This window comes from Accipiter gentilis, chromosome Z (assembly GCF_929443795.1).
Source record: "Accipiter gentilis chromosome Z, bAccGen1.1, whole genome shotgun sequence".
Classification (NCBI taxonomy): Eukaryota; Metazoa; Chordata; class Aves; order Accipitriformes; family Accipitridae; genus Astur; species Astur gentilis.
Genome location: NC_064919.1, coordinates 55,580,534 through 55,600,359, shown reverse-complemented (window position 1 = coordinate 55,600,359; position 19,826 = coordinate 55,580,534). Strand labels below are relative to the sequence as shown.

The 19,826-nt window shown below is 39.3% G+C and overlaps 1 protein-coding gene across 5 annotated transcripts in view; it reads right to left on the bottom strand.

Moving 5' to 3' along the window:
* The window catches only part of PTPRD (protein tyrosine phosphatase receptor type D), a 382,124-nt gene extending 363,619 nt beyond the window's left edge, over positions 1–18,505 (bottom strand). For all 5 annotated transcript variants that reach the window (XM_049794707.1, XM_049794703.1, XM_049794704.1 and 2 more), the window contains exon 1: positions 18,105–18,505. The gene's annotated coding sequence lies outside the window, so the exon portion shown is untranslated. The remainder of the gene's footprint in view (positions 1–18,104) is intronic.
* Between the last annotated feature and the right edge of the window lie 1,321 nt (positions 18,506–19,826).

Below are 19,826 nucleotides of genomic sequence, written 5' to 3'. Positions count from 1 at the left end.
GTTTTTAACACCCACACAAATGACTGAAGGCTGAGCATAACAGTAAAGCAGCATATCCTCACACTGTTTTATAACCACTTAAACAGGAGCAGAAGTGAGAAACTAAGCTTTAGGTTTGTCACATGCCATTTGCAAGGAATCTTAAAAGTGTTCATCTTTTCAGGATGTTCATTCCTCAACCAAATGGAATTACGATGACCATAAAAGGACTAAGCTTGAATTGGCATCATAGGACTTCACCCATTCATCACATACTCTGCAAGGTAAGATTTTACTTAAGTCAAAAGAAGAAAGAAAAAAAATTAGTGAAAGAAAAAACTGGTCAGGAGCAGCTTGCTGCAGAAGTATTTCAAATCTTTGCATGACTACAGTGCAAAATGCAAAGAAATTTATACTTTACCTTTCTATAAATACAAAGCAGTGTCACTTGAGACAAATCTGCTTTATAACTAAATAAAAATAGACATAATGTTTTAATAGTAATGATGGAAACACTCAAATGCTTTCTTCTTTTAAATATTAGTTAAAAATCCATATATAAAAAGACAGAAAGTGAAAGAAGAAGAAAGAACAAAGATAACACAAAGCTGCCAAATTTCTATCCCACCAGTAATGTAATTCAGATATTGGAAAATCTTTACTGAGAAATCTTGTGTGTCACATCATTCAGGGATCATTTCTGTTTAAACTATTAGTGCTTCATTACAAATTCTAGTTTTAATTCCTGTAATTTCAAACAAGTAATTTAAGCATCAAAAATGTTCAGTCCAAATTCAGAACAAAAAAAAGATTTAAAAGAGTCACAGTCAGTAATGACTACCCCCTACAGTAACACTGGATCACTAAAGAAACTGAAGATAAAAACCAGTATGTTTTTTTCAGGAAACTTCCCCCAAACTAATTCAGGTATACGGAGACCTTAAGAAATTTTGAGACTCCTTCTCAACCACCTCTTCCTGCAGGAAAAGAACTGTCAGGTTTCTTATCCTGTGCAGATGGAGTGCCTGAAGTTCATTTGGTTAATCTACCTAAATACAGAAATCGTATCATTCAAACTACTCAAATCTAGGTGCCTTCATAGAAACTGATAATCTATCTCATGCATAGTACAACGGGGCAGTTCATCAGTGAGCCTGCATGCACACAAAGGGTTACAGTAGCACCAGCTAAACACTTCCCTTGTCATCGCTCCTCTTGTACGAGATCACACGTACTGTTTGTTACCTACACGTTGTGATCACACGTACCGTTCGTTACCTACACGTTGTGCCTATCAGACCTAACACCACCAGAAAGAAGACCAAGCTACATTGCTTGCATAAAACCTGTGAGGAAAGCAGGGAAGGAAGGAGGTAAGGGATAAGAACAATAACAAAAAGCAACACTCATCACCTAATGCTGATAAAAGTAGAATAATCAGTAGCCTGCAGAAGAACCTTGTAAATCTAGATGAGGACGCATTTGAAAAGTACTTCAAGACATGTATTTTCTAAATCCCATTAATTAAAAAAATCAACAAAACCTCAAAATATCAAAAGCTTCTGGTGTTCAGAAACAGCAACAAAATCTAATGTATGCAATCTCCCAAGCCACCATGAAATTCTCATGATTTATGTGTGTGTGCATTTGTCCGTGTGCATGTATGAATGTATGCATGCATGAGACCTCAGGACTAAAAAGAAAAGAAACCCATCCGTTTTGTAGTAATCATGATGCTTTTCAGTTCCTAGGGAAAAATATTTATCAATTTAAAAATATGAATCTATGTGGCTCAATTCTACATTATTTTTATAAGTCAACTGTGGTTGTAAACATTTCAATCCTACAGAGAAAGTTACACAGAAAGGACAATTTACATATACTAATTTGGCAAAAATTGCTTTCTAAATAACTGTGTTTTATAGAAGCCATATTCTATTTTCCTTTAGTGCTTTTCTGACAGCAGAAATAGATACAAGTTGTAATTTACTTGTATCAATTTCCTACTTTACTAGTGTCCAGTAAAATCATTCAAACAGCGTGACAGTTAAAAGGCAATAATGAAAAGCATTTCCATGCTTTGGAGAGCTATAATGTGCACTGAATACAAACAGCAGTTAAGGAATAAAAATTAAAAAACAAACATACTTAACAAAGTCCTGCTGGTACCTTGTAAGAAAACTCCTAAATATATTTCAGTATCCAGCAATGAAAATGTTATGTAAAACGATGTGCATTGATCCAGTAATCCCCAAAGCTCTTAGAGTGACTTTAATTTACCTGAACACAGAACTGCTTTGAGAAAAATCCTTCTAGACCTCGCCAAAATCTGACTGCAGGGAACAGCATATTTTTATAGTCATAAAAGCAGAACAACAAAAAAAGATGTTAAACACAAGGCCAATGGCAGCTGAAGCTATTATGTTTTTTACATAAATAACATTCAACAAAATTACTAGAAAAAGAGGCTATGAAGTTTAAGATGAAAAGAAAGTCGATCATGAGTGATAGTTAAATATTTTTAGGAATAGCAGCACACACAATCTAAAGGCTAAAAGGTGTATAAAACAGAAATTAACACAAACATTTGCATCCCATATATGTATATTTTACTAGAAGGCTGGTTTTGCTAAAGTTTATGGTCAAATTAGAAGACCATAAAGTCTCTATATTGTTTTAAATGTAATGTTCTGTATACTACTGTATTCTAATTCCTACTGATGTCAGCAGAACACAAAAGTCTCCAATATTTTAGCTTATGTTTCCATTTCAGTTTTACTTTTTAAGCAAAATTTAATGCTATCCATGATTAGGGTTCCCATTTAGTACTTTCTTCCAAGGTTGAAGGACGACCTTCTAATCATGTTTATTACATTTGCACATACCAAAAGGATACCACAATAGTGAATTCAGTTATATTACTGGTAGAAAATATCGATACAGACTAGCTACAAAACCTGTTGCTTTAAAAAATCTAATATGTAAAAAAAACCAAAGAAAAAAAAAAAACCAAACCAACAATAATAGATTCTATACATAGCAGGTTCCCTGTCCTATAAAATAAGGCAGAAACATTAATTTCAGGACAACTTTTATTCTCAAAGAGCAGGACAAATCTGGGGCTCATGTTACAATTCCAAGAAATACTCTCCTAGCTCTACCTTTATTTGGCTCGTATGATTCATATCACCCTGTGATTTATTAATATTAGGTTTTATCACATGTATAGAAAGCCATCAGATTGCTCTGTATTAGAATGTTTATTCCTCTAATGATGAATTCCTATGCACTAAATTCTACAAAACTATATAAGGGATAGAAGAATGTATTCAAGTAAAGGGATAAAGAGGAAATTGGAAGACTTAACACCCAAGTGGTTAATGTAATTTAATAAAATTCTGGTTTAAAACCAAAGCAAGCCTATGCTATACATGTCCATGTCAGCACATCTAGCTGTTAAAATCATACTGGCTTAAAATGACTGTTGTAACTACCTAGAGAAAAGACACCTTTATACTCTTAGGTCTTTTCCAAAGAACAGACATGACTTCCAAAGCTTTGGTCTTCAGCCCATCTACCTTAATAAAAAAGTACGAAAGGCACTCAAACAAAAAGAAGAGAACACAGAAGAGTAGCATTGTAAGAGGCATAAAAGCTTTTTGAGGAAAAAGGCTGGAATCTTTAAAAGAAGATAACACTAAAGCTAAGGAACACTGGATGTAAAGCCCTTTTTTAAACAAAGAGTATAGCACTGATACACAACAATGTCACATACAAATCCACAGAAACTAAATTACTACACATCGTAATTTACAATAAAATGCCAACTACTATACACATTCAGTTCCACAGATTTACACCAAACATCAACCTCTTTACTATTTTCAAAATTTGCAAAATTCTTTTTGAAGTCCAAACAAAAGCTGCAGAAATATTTTACCTAAATTATTTCTCCATAACCAATTCAACATAATTGTGAGTAACCACAAGGCACAAACTATAAAGCGATATAAAACAGCCCTGCACAAGACCAGTGAAAAAAAGAAAAATTTGTCTTGTAATATATAACTTATTTCTGATAATTTCTTCAGTTACCAGATTAGGAACTGTTTTTTACCAAATCCTTCATCCTCTACACAACATGTTAGAACCTCTGTTCTGCAATTCCTCCACAAGAGAAATCACTACCAGTAATGAGATTCCTTTCTCTTTAAAACTTTCATAACTCTCTCATAAGTCTTTAAGACTTCCACCTTTAACAATCCAGTGCTGTATTTTCTTATACTCATCTTAAAAACAAGTAGGTATGTCAATGCAATGCAAAGGAAAAAACTGATTAAAACAGATGCAACAAAAAATTGTTTAGCGTACATAGTATCTCTGAACCTTTGCACAGATCTCAGCTGATATTTGGATAAATACTGAAAGAGATAGTCATTAAAGTATTAGCAAGTATGAATCCATGAGAAGAATCTCTTGGCTCGCCTGGGTTCAGCATTTCAGCCCTGCATTGTGGTTTGGTTAAAGACAGAAACTCCTGACAGAGTGATACCTGTAATAGTGTTCCTATATCATGTAAGATTAAAAAAGTGTGTTCATGAACTGTAGTGATCATACTTACAGAACAGATTGTGTCTTGTTATGGACATCTTATTTATTAGTGTTTTTTCCTGTAGTCAAATGACAGTGTTCCATAATGCACAGAAATGGAAATATAGCCTGTGCCTATTTCACAATTCAGTAGTCCGGAAATGCTTTGCTTGCTGTGTATGCAAACTGAAAAAAAAAACCAAAGAAAATCAAACAGAAGTAGTAGTATATTACTTTTATTTCTTCCATAAATGAAAGAAAGCAGTAAACTATCCCATCTCGTCAGCTGTGTTAATAATATTCGTTTGAACATTCTGAAGGCAAAAAATAGAGTAAAGCAGAAATTAGCTTTTTTTTTTTACTTCCCTTCCATAGCGTTGTGTTCAAATTTAAGAAGTCACTTTAGTGTGGATACTTGTTTTTAAATGACACACATGCTTATTTTTAAAGCCACATATACTCTCATGGATTTCAATGATGTTACACAGTGGCAAAATTACCTACATACACCATTATGGGTATGGGTGAGCCTAAGTTCTCTACTGAATTCTATCTTAAATGAAATATTTTTCTTTATCCTTTCTGTCCTTGCTTACATTTTCATATATATGTTTTCATATTTTTACTATACACTTTTAGTATATAGAATGATGGGAGAAAGAACCAGCTCCTGCTAACCTGACATACGATTAAATCCATTTGATACTGTGAGAGTATATGCATTAATAAAGTGAGCCTTATGCAGCACAGAGTTTGTATTACCAAGGAGTGCTTATACACAAGGATTGTCCTTCAACAATGAAGCTCATTTAAAAATAGTCCTTCATTAATCTACAACAGAAAATTTTCTTCCTAAAACTTAAAGAAAACACGTTTTCTCTCTGATTTGGTGTGTTTAACATTAGCAGCAGCCATGAAAGTTCTATATTTTTAAAGTCATTTCAGGGGATCTGGTTACATGACTGTCAGTACCTATAGCTATTTTTAGCTATATGTCTATAAAGAACTTTCTCCTTCACAGTTATCCTTAGATTTCCACATAATTAGTAAAGGATAAGAGGGAAGAGTGAAAATTAGAGTGTTTTACAACCAGATTTTTTTTCTGTATTATTCATACTCTATTAAGCAAGGACACAAAGCAGGGACTAAATTCTAGACTGTAAACCACAGAAGATGCCTATAAGGATTCTTACGTGTATAACGGCACAAACAGTAAGGGCATTTTTGCAAAGTACAGCTGACTGGACTAGTTTTTATCGTTCTGCAGATCTCGCTAATCTCTCTGTCTAGGCAGTGTATTTGTGATGCACAAGTGTACAATTCCTTCATACCTCTGAGACATCCTAAAAATGCAGCTCTAAAACTATTTTTGATAGTTCAAGTAAAAACTAACAATGCAAAAGAATATACTATATACACCATCAGTCCCATATATAGTCACCCAATGAAGAACCATAGAGCTATCTAAAATTATGTCTGATTTAATATTATTTGCTCCACTTCAGATCTAAGATTCTGCCCATGTGATAGTATGAAATAATTCCTGTCATCTAAGCAATCAAACATCAACTCACTCTACTGATGCTAGTTCAGTTATCAGTTATTTGATTACCAGTCACTTGCTAAGCCCTCTCACACAGCTGTAACTTTTAATGTAGGCATGCCTTACAATTAGTAAAATACCCATGAAATCTATAGTTTAAGTAAAGGGAAGCCACAAGACTTTTGAAAGATAAGCTTCACCTATACTTCGGGTTAAGAAACATCAGAAAATTGCCTTATTGTTTTCACAGTCAAAATCTGAAAGGGAATTGCTGAACGTGAAAGATATTTTCACAGTCCTCCAAAGAAGACTCTGGGTTTTCTAAGGAGTACTCTGGTATCTTCAAGGGAACACTGTAAGAAGAATTATTTAAGAAGGACCTCCTGTCTTTCTCCCAGTCTACATACCATTAAGAAAAGTAGAAAATCCATCAGCATTATAGCAAAACATAGAGGAAGACTGCAGACAGAAAATCTGAATGTTTTTCCTTTCAGCAAGTTTGAAGGCAAAAAAAAAAAAAGAAATGGTTTATCAGGAAACAAAGAACTGATAAATCAGAATGTTAATCTGCCAAACATCTGAGCTATATGCAAACAGCAGACAAAACATCAACAAGATCTGCAACACATTCTGAAGTACAAGGTCTCCGTGAGAGGAATTTCTGAAAACTGATCTTTGTATGAACAGGATTCTGAAGACATGCAAGTACTGAAAGCCATGTCCAAATAGCCAAACTCAATTTTGAAAAAAGCTTCAGACTCTGCATAGATTCAGACAAGCTACACAACTTCAGTATCAGCTTCAAACCATTAAAAAGGGCAACCAAAATCACAATTAATCATCTACATCAAGAGTGTGTGGTTACCTGTTCTCTCACCAAAACACAAACTCTCAGCCTCTACAGCTTCATTCCCCCTAGTGGAACAGTACACCCCAAGGTCCCCTCAGGAGCTACTAAATTACTAAATGCATGCAACTCCAGGCAACACCAGAAATCTAGTAAAACAACTATATCTGACTGGAGCAGTCATCTACTCCACACTAACAGAGTTTTACAAATACAAAGGCTGGGGGAAATTCTGCTTATTGCTGTGTATGTATATGCATAAGTCAAGAAAAGCAGCCATTGTTAACCACTAATAACACCTCAGAAACTCAGTAGGTGGAATAATAACTACATTAGTAAAAAAAGCACAGTGAGAACCTGCCTTAAATTTTCAAACGCATTAAATACAGCGAAGTAATACAGCGTACTAAGAAAAGTACAGTGAGTATGACAATGTCTGACAAATGGTGTCTATTAACGAAGTCTAATGCTTCAAAACATTAATACAGCAGTTTTGTGTTCTTCTGAAAAATATCTAGTTCTGCTTCTACCTGGAGAACCTGGCACTGAAGAGAGCTTGAAAGGCTGGGAACCTATACTCCTGAAGTTTCTCACTGGAATATGAACTTGCAACTCTTTTACCAGGTAGGTCACCTGTGACAACAAATGATCAGGATTGTGTCTCAATAAAAACTGACTCATTTTGACAAAGACACAAGTTAAGAAACTGAATTCAACTGAATAACACAAAGACTTAAATGGAAGGCTGTACAGGGAGAGAAGAGAGCCAGCATCCACAGTTTAATCTAAATCTGCTACCTCTGCATCTAGAGACAAAAACATCAAAATGGCACCAGAGAGATATGTTTCTTTGTTGTCACACTCATGCAGTTCTCCAGACACAACAAGCCAGGAGAGGCTGTCAAGCAGGTCTGTTTCTTCTACTGTGTTCCTTCTTTTAATGTGGAGAGCCTCCTGATGTGAAAAATGGGAAATGGTTGAGAAAGCAAAGATTTCACAGAGAACAAGATGATGTTATATCCTATCCAAGACATAAAAGAAAGCACAGAAGTTTTTTTAAAAATAGATAGCCCAGAGTTATGCAAATCCCTCAGCGAAGGTGGCAGATGTACAAGTACACATGTGGTGTCCTAAGTACACCAATGGACAGAAAAGTCTATATTGAAAGACCACTCCCTAGATACCTGTACATAGTCAAAGTTGGGAGGCCAATGCAAAAAGGACAAGCTCGTAACACTTGGGAGAAGATGTAAAAAACATAAATGAAGCCTTTGAGATCCTAATGAAAATAGGCTTCAGAAGGGATTTCTAGAACATAACAAATAGAGCACCCAATATTCATAATTTAAGTGACATTCTGAAATAAGGACAGACTAAGGAGTCATTCTCAGACTTTTTGAGAGTTCACAACATCAGACATGATCTAACAATGACAAGCAAAAACTGCTACAGAGAGTTACCTTTAACGGATACCTAAAGACTCATTCAAGACAGTGATGTACAGTATGGAAGAGCTGGAATGAAGCATGCATCGGTATTTCTTCAGGAACACACATTTCTTCTTGATTTACTAACTGCCATTTTTCAGAGGACAGATCTCCAGCCGAAATGTTCCCAGCAGTGCAAAACCAGGATGGAGAAAAAACTTGGAGAAAGAGGCAGAGAAGGGACATCCCCCGTCACAGTAGTCAAATTGGCATTGATCCTCTGGCAGTTTTGCTTTAGCGGGAAACTTCTGAGATTGTAAAATTTCACTCTTTACTCTTTCAAGTGGGTTAATTCAGGTTTCCTCCCATCCAAAGCTCTTCAACGTTCTCAAGTGTTCTTTCTCATTAAATATGAAATAGATATTAACACCATTCTCTGAGCAACAGGTACATACTGCAGAAAATACCTCTGCCTAATTTTCTGACTGGCATCTGCAATATGAAGTTAACCCAGGAAGGCAAAAATTTCACATCAAAACTGCGAGCTCTTCACCTCCTTCCAACAATGACCACAAAAAAGCTGAAAATGCAGCTTGCTTACCAGTAACACAGTTTAAGAATTTATCTATTAAGAGAGTACATCTGAATCACTGGTTACTACATAAGCATTTCCGGTAACTCATCATGGTAGAAAAATCCCATCACACCTTTCTTCTACACATAACTCACAAACTATTTTCATTTTTTTTATTAATATCTCTCTCTCTAACCTGGACTACTGCAGAGATCAGCAAAGATGAAACAACAGTTTTAAGGCCACTGCACTTTTCACAGGTTATGTACTCCCCACTAAAAGGTAGGAAGACTGATTGATATTATGAATTACAATTGCTCGAAGACAGAGAAATCCACATCTCTAAGAAATCCAGTAGTTATTTTCATGCTTTCTAATACCTTTGGAATAAGATTACCCTTGTGCCCTAGATTAATAAAGCAATCCTATGAATAAATCAGTGAGGGATACAGTCCTAGTAAACGTCCTTTTAGGGATTACATTGACTAGAAGGACACGTATCTGTTCCATCAAATACAGCCGAACTGCTGGAGAATAAATATTTCCTTTTTATGTATATACAATATTTACGCCATTCACCCCAAAACCATCTAGAAATTTCCAAGCTAACTGAAATAGTACCGCTAAAGTCGTAACACTCTGGTTTTTTTCCAGTCTCTGTAATCATGCAAAATTAAATCCAAGGAATGCTAAGATTCTTACAGAGGTATGATTGCTCCTGCAGGCGTTCACTGCCACCTGTTAGCATTAGAAAGGACAATGCTCTCTTCGTTACCTACTGCCCTTGATATAAGTAAAATTTTCATCTAGTCAATATGCTGAAATTTCACATGACTATTTAAGGCAGATTTTGAAAATGTTAAATGGGAAACAGGTGTAAATTGTACATATTTGACTTAGTGACAACAAAAATGTACACTGATTATCCACTTCTACTTAACAGAAAAAAAAAATGCATTACAGTATCATTAATCTCAACTTAGACAAATATTTAAGTTAATGTTACACTTTTTCTTTCACATGCCATGTACAATAGAAAAATTCGAGGCTTTTCATGTCAAGCAAAAATAATATCCAAAAATATCCAAATCGTCAAGCAAGGTAAGCAAAACAATTTTTCTGTTTGCAAAATTCTGCTAATCAAGAACAGGTCATTGGTACATTTAATGCTAATTTGCAAAACTCTATTCTTCATGAAACAAGTTTAAAAAAAATCACAGAATCCATCTGTTATTTATAGTAAAATGAATTGGTAAATAGTGAATATTTATTACTTAAGCAAAGACAGTTTTCCAAATAAAGTTGATGGCATGCTGCCAATAAGTAGAATACATAGGCATTTGGCAAAATGCCATTTCCTTGATGCAAAACTGTTCTGAAGTGATTCTTGCTGGATACGTATTTCTCTTTACCAAAATGCTTCTTACTCCCAAATTTATGAGATACTATAAATCAATTCATCAGATGTTTTATTTAGCTTTCTTCTCTATATTTGTATTTAACCACTGCTAGGATTACCCGAGGTAGAAACTGCTATCATTTAAGCAAAGACACAAAGGCACTATGGATCTGATCCAAACAATGCTGCTGTCAAAGGAAATCTTTCTCACCAACCACTGAGGGTTTTGAGCCTATTAGGACAGGTCTTCTAAGCCTTGATAGAAACATCCACCTATACCATTAAGGTACAAATTAATACAAACAACTCCAAAAAGGGTTGCAAGCTTAACAATAAAGCAGCATGTTTTCTTGGGCACCTTTCTCCACCAAGATTCTCTTTTTAAAAGTTAATCACATCACTGTATATCAGGAGCAAACTTCAACAGCTCAGAGAAGGTAGATAGTCCATAAATAAAGTCTGAAAGTCTGATCTTAACAAACACTTCTGAAAGCACACTTCAGAGCTATCCAGACTATCCATCTTTACCAGCAATACACATTGTGATATCCAAACTAAACAATCTAACACCAAATACCATTTATCCTTTCTACCTGATGAATATCTACCCTTTCATCACTGATGAATATCAACTCTGCCTTGGTTAAGCTTGCTGAAAACCACTAACATATGTTTTTTCCGTGAAAAAAAACACACCCTATTTTTAGGTGGAAAAGGAGAGTACGTTCATGCTCAGTAAGCTCTTAAAAAGTTTAAGCATATATGAAACAATCAAACAAAAAGTCAACAGTGTAAATTCGAAATTTATTAACATTAGGAAGTTCTAAATAAAGTCTTTTTATAGCTATTTCTGGGTGTTTCTGTGAAACAAAAGGGCATACTCATGACTAAATTTGTCCTTAGTATTCCCAAATATACTCACCCTTTCTCATAGTATTCCCAAATATACTCACCCTTTCTCACTAGTATGAATAGCTTTCTGAACTATGCTGCAATACAAGCTCAGCATTGAACGTACCAATTTGTTGGGTTTTTGTCTTGAAAAATGCTACTGGTTATGTTGGTGTAGAGACATAAGGCTGTAAATTCCTATCCTCCATCAGTACCACTGACCTCAGAGCAAACCCCACAACTGGCTACAGGCATTCAACATCCATCATTGCTCCTGAAACCTAATCTTTCAGGGAAGGACAGCTGCACTGGGCAGCAGTTAAGCAGCTTTCTAAGATACATTATCATCCCAAACAAACATAAATAAATAAAACTTCCTGTCCTACTTTCCGACTAGTGTTTTAGAAATCTCTCATTGCATGTACTTCACACCAAATTCATGACTTTTATCTACACATCGGCAGACAAAATTCTAATCTAGTAACCAGAGACCATTTTTTAAAAAAAAATATGCTGCTTCTTACATGCAAAATATAGCTGTTTGCTTATTAATAAAAAATAGTCAAATTCCTACAAGTATTAATACACAGTACACCTGTGAAGAGGATTTTAATAAAATGTGGCGAAAGAGGTAAATAAATGATGCACCTGAAGTTCACAGCACTGAAAACCTAGGCAGGAAATCTCTGGTCCTATATTTATAAACTGACTTTTAAAAAAAGACCTCCCTGTCTACAGTAAATTCCACAGAGGGAGAAAGCCGCTTCCTTTAAGAAAAGTAAAAAGAAAAGAAAATTAAAAGTGTGATCCACCGAAGTTTAATTATGCAGGTGAACACAGATAAATTAATCATGTCGCTGTGCTAGAAATCATGACACACATCTGTCTCATGAACACCTTTCTGTGGCATAGAGCAGATGAAATAAAGGTATAGAGTACAGAATACCCCTACATATCTTTGTGAACTTTAATAACATCAATTTTATCTTTTTTTTTTTTTCAGAAAAATAAAGTAAAAAGCATTGTTCACTTTTACAAAAGCATGCACAAATGAGAAGAGAAAAGAAGAGAAGAGAGAAAAAAGAAAAAAGAGAAAAAGAGTAAAGAACAGGAAAATAGTAGAAATGGTAGTCTCTTTATCCCTCGTACACAAATGTCAGCTTTCTTTGGGAAAGGTTTATTAAAGAATACAGCCTACAGACAGTTCAAAAATGCAGTTAAGAATTTTTTAATTCAATCAGCATTGTAAAGCAAGCAGAATTACTGAGTTCAAACTTAGCAAACAATTATTTTCTAAAGGTCAGAAAGCCCGTGACATTGTTACCAGAATGTATTTGAATTTCCTCTCAGTGAGTCAAAGCAAATAACAAAAAGCCAGACTTTTGGGTAAAACCAGTGAATAAGCCAAAGCGAGACACTGAAATCGAAATGCAATTGGGCAAATTTGCAAGAGAAATGTATACCTATTTACAAATTTAGAACCAAAGCTACATTTGTTTCAGTCAGGTTGGCACTGACTATATTCTTCATGAAAATCAGCCGATTCTGATGTCTAAAAAGCCAGATTTTACACACCACTTACTGAACAGTGACTTCAGATACATAATTTCCAGAACACTAAAAACTAAAATAAAGAGCAATACACTTGCATGCGTTACTCCATATACCACATCTGATATACTGCCAGGGGGAAAAGTATGCATTATCTGACTACAACAATATGTGAGCAGTTCGGCTGGCAGTAACCAGGACATCCATTTTGATTGTCTGCAAACAACAAATTAATTTGTGTACCAGTGGAGCAACTCCAATAATTGGAAGATTACTGAAAAACTCAAATAACTCCACTATGCTTAACTATGAAGAAGCACAGCACAGGACATGACAGTGTATTAGGACATGTCCTCCGGTGTAATAAATCAAAGTGCCTAAAATGCCATCATTTTCAGCTGGCTGAGAAGGAAAAAGTTTTTTGCACATTCTTTGTTATTAGAAAGAACACACAGAATCCCCAGCAGATACCAGACACACAAGTATAAACACAGGAGTTGATTTTTGCAAAAATCTCTTTCTGTTTTGGAACACTGCTGCAAGATCAATCACCTTTCCTTTTTTTTTTTTTTTTGTTACTATGCTACTAAGCTTATGGAGAAGGCTGTCACAGCATGTAAGCATAATACACGTAAAGCTGTTAGTCTTACTATCTTAGGGAAGTACAGACTACTGATGTTGTTAAAAAAAAGCTGATAAACACAGTATTTAGTGTGAATTGTCTCTTTTTATGAATGAATTTAAAGAACCTGAATAACAATCATGTTTTAAAAAAGCAATGCTTTCAGTATTTCCGTAACAATTTATTCAATTTAACCTAAATTTTTGGAAACCATTTGTATTATTTTGTATTTATATTCCCAGCATTTTATCTACTCACTTCCTGTAAGTAAGACATGAACATGCAGTGTTTTAATAAATATTATCAATCACCAACCAAAAGCCATCTGAGCTTATGAAATGTAAGTTAAAATTGTGCAATAGTAGACATACGGTTCTATCAACGGACGGCAGCTTAAACAAGTGAAGTGAGGCTTGTTGGAAAGGAATTTACAGGCAAAGCACTCTCATGCAATCTTTTTCTACATCATCCCATTTCTCCAGTTGTACTGCGGCTTTCTCCACAGTAAATCACCAAGAGAAGTAACGCTTCCTCTTTGCTCCTACTTGGTAAATCACTGATAGTATATGAAGGAGTATTTTTAAACACGGCTTCTTGCTTTAGGCTGCCAAGTTGCCAGCATACATCCATTAATTAGCTTCATTAAAGGCCTTTTCCAAAGAAAACAAGGATTAAGCAAATAAAGTAAACAACTCACAGAGTATGTGAAATTGAGAGTTTTCATGAAAATATTGTATGTTGACTGTGCTACGCCAACTGTTTTTAAATAGAATTACAATGTAAGCAAGCTGCTATTACAATAGACAGCATTATGTCACTCTTTGAACTTAAATCAGCAAATATCTACACCTTTTCCTCAACTTGTTAAAGAACAAAATGTTAAAAATTGCCGTGATCTTATGCAAAAATAAAACAATGATTTATAGACCTGTACTATATTACTCCTCTTGATACCCGAAGTGCAAATGAAGTGCCTATCCTCTCTGCATGTCGGGGACACCGCCTTGGTTTACTGACATTCAGTAAGACTTACAGTTTTGAACAGACATCTATAATTTGCAAAGACCTTTAAAGTGCATTTCATTAAATTTCATCATGACTTTTCCTAAATGAACACACGCACGTTTTAGAAAATTAAACTCGGTCAATATTTGCACAACTGTTGTCCGTAATATGACAAAAAGCCTCTTGCTGTAACTGGCCCAACACCACATGATATACAAAACTCCGCTGTTTTAAAGATAGCTTATTAAAAAATTAACATACCACATGGAAACTGTGTTTTGATTGTAGGACCTTACTGTGATTCAGCTTGAAAATCCGTTTAAATGAGAATTTTCAAAGAGCTTAGTAACGGAAGTTCATTTTGAAGGAAATCCAATATGCAAATATTTCAGCTGTGCTCTTTTTACAAATTGTCTGCCTTGTCAGTTTGAAAAACTGAAAATCAACAATGGAACAGTGTAAGTATACTTGACCTTATTGCTTACTGTCTATCAAGAATGCTACGGCTGGTGGATATTAAATTTCTGAAACTGACACTCAAAAATGTATAGTGCATCTTCAGCCCAGGTCCCATAAATGCTGACTACACTCCAGCCAAAGCCTTGGAGCTGCCACACTCTCAAACTTACATAACACTTACAAAGCTAGTTTAAATACACCATCAATCTGTGTCTGTTCCTGCCTTGAAGTAATCCTGTTTAGTTTATCTTTTAACCCTACACTTGCATGGAAGAGAACCATTACTAATCTAATAGAAGAAACACACAGGCAACAAATCTGATTTTCTCAGCTTACAGAAAATAAGAAATGTGGGGAGACACTCAAATCTGACTTTGCCTAAAATTTGCACTTCCGGAGTTGACGTTCATCCCCAACTGCCATAGCAGTCAGGAGAGCCGCGAGGAAAGAACTATGTTGGACACCACACAGGACTGGGGGAAATGGATGAAGTAGGGTAAAAAAAAAAAAACAGCAAATAATATGCAATTTGTATGTGTCTCCTAAGTAAAAGAAGTCTCATTTACTAGTAAGGGATAAGTAACTGGCAACTTTGATTTTGACATTAGGCACCTGTGTAAAAAATGTCTGGTGAAAGAGTGAGCATATGCCATGTACTGGTATTTGCTGTATGACAGCAGTTTATACAGGCCCCTAGTGGCTCTGCACACACAGCAGCAAACGAAGGGGGATTCCTACTCCTCAGCTTGTGTAGTTTTGGTCCCTACATCATTCAAATGTAAGAATGAAGGGCAATCTTAAAAATGAACAGTGAATCGCTGACTAAACTTAAATCACCAGTTATTTCATTCTTTCACACACACCCAAGTCTGTTCTTGCAAACCCTCTCCTAAGATTAAGCACTGATTTACTATCACTCGTTGAGTCCGCTGACAGTGCTGGTGTTCGAGTTACATAACCGTCACAGCAGAATGCTTAATTCATATTATTCTTCAGTGCTCATTTTAAAAGTAGTATGACTGATGAGTCTAAAAGCAGGTCCTAAGATCCATTCCTGAAATGCAGAAATCCTGTGATAACGTTTTCCTTTCCACACACCATTCCTGACAGCTTGCCATAGCACACATAAACCATGACAAATTTCTTAGTGCTTTCTTAGAGTAGAAGTCTTCTACTTAGGCAAAGCTTTCAGTGCTTTAAGTGGATACAGAAAAGCTATACATCATTTCTGCATTGAGAGAAATCTAAATATACTCCACCATATTACCACAAGTGACAAAACTAAAATTGGAAAGCTACTCCTGTAAAAAGTGTCTCATTAAATCCTTCTTCTTTTCTCTGTAACACTCAGTGCCTTGAAAATCCCATGCCAGTTTATTTCCAGCTTTTAGCAATTTTGACTGGGCAAAATTTGACAGCTGAATTTATTAAACTGGCCAGTTTGTCAATTTCACACATAAAAAAAGCAGTAATAGCAGATCTCATGAGACAGAATTTAAAGAACCTATAAAAAATTTGCCATCTAAAGTAAGGTACAAGTACATATGATTGTGTTTAGGAGAGGGGAGAGTCTTTTTTCTTCAGAGTTGCTCTGTTCAATAAAATGAATTGTAGGAGCTTTGTGCGCTCCTAGCCCAGGAGAAAATGATGTCATTTACTATACACTTTTACAGCAAGAAAAGAAAGTATTGACCATTATAACATTGTAAACCACTAGCAGATACCAGAGGCAGGAAATACATGGTGCATACACATTTTTCCATCTCTGCATCAAAATTCCTGATAAATGTCCCGATACTACAGAAGTTGCCTGTGCCCGAACAAAAGATATGTTGGGAGCAATCTCTTTAAGGCTGAGAAGACAATCATAACTTCCCACATTAATCCTAAATTTAAGAGAATAGGGGCTTCACCAAAAATACTCATGTCTGCAAACAGGAAACTCCAAAGCAGATCAGCATCTACAGACTCATCTCCAACGCAACGCCGTCTCAGGTGGCAAGTGAAGGAACACATAAAAACCTAACTATTCTGCATAAATAAAATGACCCTTCTGTGTAAGTCAAAACCGAGAATATGGACATGGTAAGCGTGGTAAAGAAGCTGCCATCCCTCCACGAGGCAGTAACTGCATAAAGGCCAGGCAAAAAAAAAATAACAAATAAATACGCATGACAGCAGTCTGGAGAAGTAACAAGGAGCAGCAGACATTCAAAAGCCATACATGCAAGGGTGACTGGTAATCGCTTAAAAAGGAAATAATACCGTTCTGTCGGGGAGTGAGGGGATAGAAAACAGGCAAAATACGGATTTCGGTGGAAGAAAACAACTGTTTTATTTGCCAGCCTGGGAGAGCCCGGTTGCAGCAGTGAGGAGTGCCTGCTCGCACGGGCAGACGGCGCAGAGGGAGCTGCTAAGTTTGCTGAACAAATTCCAGACCCCCTTTGTAAGCACTCGAAAAACGGAGTTTCCAGCCCGATGTGCTTCCTTTCAAGTGGTTTCGGGAGAACAAACAAAGAAATTAAACGCCTAACCTGTGAAAAGCTTCGCATCTCCGTGCCTCCCCGCTCAGCCGAGAGAGAGGAGGAGGAGGAGGAACAGAAGAAGGAGGAGGAGGAGGAGGAGGAGGAGGAGGAGGAGAAGAATGAGGAGGAGGGAGCCCTCCTCGGACCGGCGGCGGGGGTCCCTACCGGCCGCTCGCCCCCACAGCCCTCTCCAGCCGCAGGCGCCTCGCCTCTCAGCCCTGCTACCTCCCCCCTTGTCCATAACAGTTAGAATAAACAAAATAATTAAGAATTCGCTCGCCAAAGCAAACAGCCAACGTGCAATTAGCGTAGCCCCCCTCCCCCCCCCCCGCCCGCGTACAGCGGCATTCAGTGGAAACGTCGACTCCGATCCATCACTCGCCCTCAGCCTGCCCCATCCCCCGTCCGCGCACCGCAGCTCCCCTCGCTCCCCGCGCAGGCCTCGCCGCCAGGCTGAGACCTGGCAGAGCGGGGAGGGCAGCGGCCGGGCAGCGGCCGGGGGGAAGCCCCGGGGCAGCCAGGGGGAGAGTCGTGTGCGAGGCACATGGATACCGGGCTGCACGCACGCACGCACGCACACACACACATTTTTACGGGCGCTCACACGCACAAACGCGCCGAAAGAGGCGGCAAAGACGGAGCGGCGGCGGGGGAGGGTGGGGGGCGGAATGGGTCAGGAGCGGGGCAGTTACCTGGTCATGCTGGCTCCCCCGGTCCCAGCAGCAGCCGCCGCCGCCGGCCCGCCGCCGCCGCCACCTCCTCCCGCTGCTCCCGCTCGTCTCCGGGGCGGCCAATTTAATCCAAGCCCCGCAGCAGCAGCAACAGCAGCAGCAGCAGCAGCAGCAGCTACGAGCGGAGCCCCCCGCCGCTGCTGCCTGGCGCTGGTGCGTGTCTCTCACAGTCCGGCGCCGGGGAGCGGGAGAGAGTCAACGAGAGTCCGAAAATCCAGCATCCAGAAGAGCCACGTCCCCGCCTGCCTCCTCCTGCCAGCGCCACCTCTCCTCCGCTCTGCTCTCTTCTGCTCTTCTTTTCTTCTTCTTCTTCTCCTTGCTGCGGCGGCGGCGGCTGCTGCTGCTGCTCCCGCTCCCGCTCCCGGGCGCGCTCTCTGTTCCCGAGCTGCTGCTCCGTTTCCCCTCCTCCTCCTCCTCCTCCTCCTCCTCCTCCTCCTCCTCCTCCCTCTCTTTCCTTCTTCCTCCCCCCTTCGCTCTTTTTTTTTTTTTTTGTTTTTTTTTTTTTTTTGTTCCCCTTCCTTTTCTTCCTTGGTCTCTTTTAGCCGATTCTTTCGCTACAAATAGCAGCGAGGTCACGCACACGGGCTCCCCCCTACTCTCCCGCCCCCCCCGCCCCCCTCCAGAAAAAGTGCAGTGCAAACAAAAGCGAGGGAAGAGGCGACGGGGCGGGCGGAGTGGGGATGACAGAGACACAGGAGAAATCCCCACAAACCGTCCCCGAGAGCAGGAGCACGAGCAACCCTCTCTCCTCCACCCCGCCTCGCCCCTCCGGGGGAGAACGGGGACGCCGTGGGTACGCTGGTGGGGACGGCGCTCGTCCGTGGGTTTGTTGTTATGCGATTTGGGGTTGTTGGTTGTTGGTTTGTTTGGGGGTTTGGGGTTGTTTTGGTGTGGTTTGGTTTGGTTTTAATCCTTTTACAGTATGTGGATCACAGGACCTGCACGGCCCCAAGTGTTAGGGAAAGCTTGTTGCCGAGCTCTGTACCTGTGCGCGCGCCCGCGCGCGCGCGCGCGCATGTGTGCGTGCGTGCGCGCGCGTGCGTGTGTGGGGGTGGGCGGGCGGGAGAGGAGTGAGCGGAGGAGCAATGGGGAGGTGAGCCGGAGTCGCCTGCCCCGGCCCGCACCGCCGGCTGGCCGAGGCTGGGAGCCATCCGCTGCGCGGGGACAGCCTCCCACGCACACCCGCGCGCAGCCGGGCGGTGGGGGAGGGGAGGACGGTGACGTCACTCCGTGCCGGCCCAGGGGGCCGCCTCCCGCCCGGCTGCGCGTGGAAGGCGCCCACGGCCACACCAAGCCGGGGGGGGGGGGGGGGGGGGGAAGGCGGACGGGGGGTGGGGGGGTACACGAGTGGGGCGGAAGCCAGGCCGCAGGGCTGCGGGCGCCAGCCTGTGGCGAGTAACGCGGCCCGTTGTCTTCCCCCCACCCCCCCGCACCCCCGAGCGTTCCTGGACGAGTGAGATTCACCCGAGTTCAAATGCGTAACTTCTTGTCCGGGTTTGTACCCAGCCTGTTAAATCACCGGGGGTTACCGGATCTGCCAGTGCTACCGGGTGTGTTACAAAGCGGTATGTGCTCATTCAGTCATGCTTGTATATGGCAAGTCCCTAATTTTCTTCCTGAAGAATAGTCAGATTTCATGCTGAGTGACACCACATGTTGCTTGGCGCAGTCAGTGACGTGCTG